Here is a 5,810-nt window from a genome sequence, read left to right as displayed (position 1 = left end):
TGAATCCCTCAAAATCCCTTGTTAATTGTAGGCATGGTAATGGGTGGATTAGATATCCTTTTTCAATTAACTTTTGTAACAAGAAATTTTAAATAGATATCTTCCGAAGACAGCAGAATATTGTTATTTATTAATAATCTGAAATTTTCGCTTTTCATACTTTCACTCTTTAGTAACTGCGGATATCTTTATTAAGGGGTCACGCCCGCTTCAGAACTTGCTTTATATTGGTAAAGTGGCAAATAGATTAAAAGTCTCCATTTTCTATTTCGATGTTTTCGACCATGATTGAATTCTCAACTGCAAAAATGCATAAATGGACGAGCAGGACTCGGTTGACGTAAATTTTAAGCTTCTTTTAAATGATATCTGATGCATATTACTGGATGTTACCACATCGTCATCCGTCTATTGTAGGTATAAAAAGCGAAAAAGCCATAAAAGAAATTAAAAAAGGAAAACTTCAAATTTATAAAGCGTAAGAACCACTTAATACAAGTACACAGCCGGTATTAGAGAGAAAAACTTTTTCATACCACAATTCGAAAAAGCAAAGAAAAAGAAAAAAAGGAAAATAGTGTTTGCATTATTTTCTCAGCAAATTCTTTGAGCGATCGTAAAAGTTTAATATGAAATTAGAATTTACACTAAGCCATGAAAAGATTTTTTCTTTTTTTTTGAATGGAATTTGAATGTTTGTTTATTTACTCGTTTCTTTGTAAATACGATATTTTGAGAAGATGTCGTCAGTCATGTTCTATTGCATCAAGGTTGCAAGAGAGTAGATAAATTTAACCACAACTATTTCAATTTATATGTCAAAGTGTATGCAAACTTGCTGCCGTTGTTGTTCAAGTAAACATGAATCAAACTACAGTATAAAGTAAATATTTTAAGAAGTGTTTAGAAAGGAAAGGTTCTTTGCCTTAGCTAGCAATGCCTTAACTTTACTTTAGCGGATATACGCACAACGCTCCAAATTTAAACAACAACGAAATAAATAAGCAATGTTGATAATTTCGGTCGATATCAAAGCAAATGATTTTAAGTCTTGCACAAGGGAATCGGATGAACAAAGAAATTTCGTGATTTAATTCAAATCTATTTCATTATTTACACAATATCCTCCAGTAAACTTAATATTTTGTATTCAGCTCAAGGATTTTTGTTGTTCATTTCACAATATTTTGAAAGGTTGTAATTGTGGGTATGGCTTGGTTTCAATTGGTTAACATTAATAGAGCATGAAAATTCGCAGATAGTGATTATAATCTCTTTTGGAATTGTTGAGCAGAAAACTTCGTTTTATAGAAAAATGAATAAGTTTCGTAAGTTTACAAACTAGCGAAAAATACAGTGTTGTGGAGAAAGCGCCTAAAGTTTCATACCTCCTGTCCTTTTTTGCGCTTCCGCGTAGAATACATATCCGAAACAATGCTTATTTTAGCACAGTTATATTTCATAACTATTCTTGATTAGCTACAGAAATTCATGCGGAAAACACTCACATTCTGAGGAAAATCACAAAGAGGTCACAAAACGATTTTTTGTTTGTGGTCTGCAACGAATTTAATATTAATGTGAATATTTCGTAGGAATACAAAAATTGATGCAAGCGAAAGCAGTGTAACAAACAAACGCATTGTTCACTCCTATGACTAGCAGCACGCTACAATGCATATATATTACCTATGCACACAACTCTTTTTTTACACGGTACATGTGTACCTTAGAGATTCGTGCAAAAATAATCCGTGTAAAAAATACATACCATATATGATAAATGTGGTCTTATGCTCCAAAACTGTAAAGAATCGTGTAAGATGAAAAAACCGTGCAAAAAAGTAATAATGAAAAACCATTCCTTTTTATTACAAAAAAACAAATTAAAAATTGGTGTACAACGGTAATTCAGTCCACAAGTACATGCACCACAAACAAAAACCAATTCCAAATTATTTATCGCTACTTCATAACAAGCATGCAAGTTTATTACGAAGTGGATCAAAAATTCTATCATCACAGCATAACTGTTGAGTTGGATTCAAACGAAGAATTTCGTTCGCTCTTAACAGCCAAGTAGCATAAGATCATCTAACACATGCGCGAACATCAACTGACCGATTTCCTATCACAGTATTTCCTGAATTGTATTTTGTTGCTGTACACTTTTACAATTGGCTTGTGAGGCTCCGTCAAATTATAATTTTAAAAAAAATTTTTATTTTGGATTGGTGCTAGAATAAAAAACTCGTGTAAAAAAAATGTATTTGCTCTCATGGGTGAGCGATGTTTGAAAATCGTGTAAAAAAGACTTTGGTAAAAAAAGGTTGGGTATATAAGTAATTCCTAGCAACGATTTTAATTTTATACTAATCATTATCATGAAGCAGCCTAAGTGGAGTATCGCTGCTAAAGCGAACTTTACGTAAATGTACGCATGTGATTGCCAGTTCGTTATGATTTTGCGAAAAAGCCTAAAAAATTTCGCAAATTCATTCATTTTGAACTTTGCTGATATTCCTCAGCGATCTTGTTTCCTATAACGCCCTATCATTGCTTAATTCGGCTGAATATAGACCAGAGAAGAGTAAATAAATAAATAAACACGTGATCATAGTTTATATTAGTTTGGGGAAAAAGAAATCCATTATTTTTATATGAACTTCAAGACTTTATTTAACATGCTTCGGATTGTCCGATTTGGGTCAAATATGCACCGTTTTGTTGTATGATTTGTTGTCATTTTAAAGGTAACTTCAAAATGCCTCTCTCATAGAAGTCCTGGTCTCTATCTGCAAAAAAACTCTAGTAGTGGATTTTCACAATCCTCCCTAGATTCCAATTTTTTATCATTAAAGAAATTTTGCAATGCAAGAAAAAGATGATAATCGCTTGGTGCCAAGTCCGGACTGTATGGCGGATGCATTAAAACTTCCCAACCAAGCTCCCAAAGTTTCTGGCGAGTCACTGTAGATGTGTGTGGCCTAGCGTTGTCCTGATGGAACACGACACCTCTCCTGTTGGCCAATTCTGGCTGTTTCTGCACAATCGCTATCTGGAAACGGTCCAGTTGTTGACAGTAGAGATCAGAATTTAGCGTTTGGCCATATGGAAGCAACTCATAATAAATAATCCCCTTCCAGTCCCACCAAATGCATAGCAAAACCTTCCTGGCCGTTAGTCCTGGTTTGACCACCGTTTGAGGTGCTTCACCGCTCTTTGACCACGATCGTTTTCGCACAGGGCTATCGTATGTGATCCATTTCTCATCTCCAGTCACTATCCGTTTAAGAAATGGGTCTATCTCATTCCGTTTGGCCAAGGCTTCGCAGATGGAAATTCGATTCATCATGTTTTTTTCTGTTAATTGGTGTGGCACCCAAACATCGAGCTTCTTTTTGAATCCAGCTTTGTGTAAATGGTTTAAAACTGTTTTATGGTCGATTTTTAGCTCCTGGGCGATGTTACGACTGCTAACATGCCGGTCAACTTCGATCACTTTTCCGATTTTATCGATATTTTCGACGACCGGCCTACCTGTGCGAGGTGCATCTTTAACATCAAAAATTCCTGAACAGAATCTACGAAACCAAAATTGCACATAATTGGCTGTTACAGTATCGGAACCATAAATACCATACACAATTTTAGCCGCCTGGCTTGCATTTTCGCCTTTGTCAAAGAAAAACTGTAAAATGTACCGAATTTTCTCTTTGTTCACTTCCATTTTTAACACGCTGTAACTCACAACTGAATGCACCAAACAAGAAACAGCAAAAGAATTTTTTTTTACTGCGAAATGTCACCTTTCCAACGAGCATAAATATGAAATTGTTTGATCGATACTTTACGAGAAATCTATCAGTGCAGCCATCTACCGAAAAAATAATGGATTTCTTTTTCCCCAAACTAATATTAAAAATCAAAGATATCTTACATATTCATGTGAGCTAAATTTGTTGTTGATTTCCATATTAGAGGTCATCCTTAAATCGTCTTACAATTCTGCAGGCTTCTGATATTAGGGCGAAATGCATTTATTCATAGAATTATTAATCTGGTTTTTGGGACGTTTAGCCCTTTCCAAACGAGTTTTTGTATAATCACTGCAGTCAACTTGTCATTGCGACTTTATTGGTGGTGTTGACGTTATATACTTTGTTTTTTTTTGCAGACCCTTTGGATATGAATACGTCAATAAAACATACAATTTTTCTTCTTTGTCAACTATTACGACATCTGATCTCTATCGTTCTATCATATGAGTTTCGTTTTCTATCACGTTTTCTAGATTATAATTTAAACAATCGACAGTTTCGCAATCTGATCCAAATGTGTTCACGACAATCGTCTGCTAAACGGGTGTTCGAAAGCTTGGCCCAGCTTGTTTAGTACTGAATTTTCACATCAAAGCGAATGCTTTAGCGTTTATTTAAGTGAGCTGTCTTGCTATAGCACCTATATTTTTATGTCATAATTATCTTCAGAAGTTCGCTATGTGTGCGTAGAATATCTATTGTGATTTTGTGTTCTTCTAAACAACAATAAATTATTTTTCCAAGATGCACATGTTTATATACTCTATTTACCGCATCCTGATGTAATATGTTGTACAGCGTCTGCATCGATGTTCACATCTATCATGATGCATCATAGAATCTTTCGTTTTCGGTTTTCACAGTTTTCACGATTTACTTAATCATGCATAGGAATCATGGATTCCTCTGCTTTCGGGAGCAAATATGGTTTTGGTTCAACATATAAGGACCTTTGATATGTAGTATGTTAGGAAAAACCATGTATGTATCGTTTCGCTGTTGCTGCTCATAACTTTATGTAAGTTACCTTCTGTGCATACGAATTCTCTGAGAGACCTTATCTGATACTCTATAAAAATTTCTAATTCTCTAAGATTCCTCTTTACCCGATTCTAGAATTATTGATTCTTATTTATTGTTATTTATTATAATTAGATTAGATTTCCTTCCAGAACAAAACTGACTTGCAACAAAACATTCGAGATGTAAAAATGAACAAGCAAAATGGTGGTAGATCCACGCGTATACACATTTCAGTAACTTGAACCATTAGTCATAAGAGAGCATTAAAATTATTTCAATGTCATAAGGGTTGGTGTAGCGCTATATGAGTAGGAATGTGTACGGATTACCTGATTTGTATTTAAGAATATTTTTGTATAACTTTAAATGAAATGCTCCTATAATTCTTAAACGAATTATAATTTTATAAACTTAAGTAGACATTGAAAAATAGTGTCTAGTTATCGCTTCTCGGCCTTATGGCTAAGATCAAAGTGTAGTATCTGTTCTTATCAGCTTAACATCTGATAGATCCTCCATCGGAGGGCAGCAAATGTTAAACTGATTTTTGGAATCGGATGGAAAGCTAGGAGCTTGCTCCATTTCTGTCGCGGGTCGGGCCGGTATTGCAATACCGCCGGATTTTTGGCCCAATTATAAATAAATATCAAGCTCTTCAAGTTTCTTTACATTGTATCATTATAAGTGATTTCTGAATAATTTTGCGGTTTGCTGGTGTTAGTATGTAGTATAAACCTTATAATACAATCTTTTTATATAAAGTCTTCAGGCGTAGGTCCTCGAGTTTGATAGCGGAAAGTAATTCCGATAAAAAATCATAAATTTGGCAAAAAAATTAGCAGACAATTTACTGTTTACTGTCTGCGTACCATTCCACAGAAGGGGCTTCTTTTTGCAATTTCTCTTCATGATTTAACCAAAATCTTTTTAATACATTGCATTAAATCATAGCAGAGACTCGCAGTT

General features: G+C 34.4%; 1 non-coding gene across 1 annotated transcript; it reads left to right on the top strand.

Moving 5' to 3' along the window:
• The first annotated feature begins 5,286 nt into the window (after positions 1-5,286).
• LOC119635557 lies at positions 5,287-5,482 on the top strand. The gene has a single exon (XR_005247079.1). It is a non-coding gene; the product is annotated as a U2 spliceosomal RNA (small nuclear RNA).
• Positions 5,483-5,810: the final 328 nt, after the last annotated feature.

The sequence above is a fragment of the Glossina fuscipes genome, unplaced genomic scaffold (assembly GCF_014805625.2).
Source record: "Glossina fuscipes isolate IAEA_lab_2018 unplaced genomic scaffold, Yale_Gfus_2 26, whole genome shotgun sequence".
In the NCBI taxonomy this organism is placed as follows: Eukaryota; Metazoa; Arthropoda; class Insecta; order Diptera; family Glossinidae; genus Glossina; species Glossina fuscipes.
Note: the sequence above shows the minus strand (reverse complement) of the source record. Positions and strands in the feature narration are given on the sequence as shown.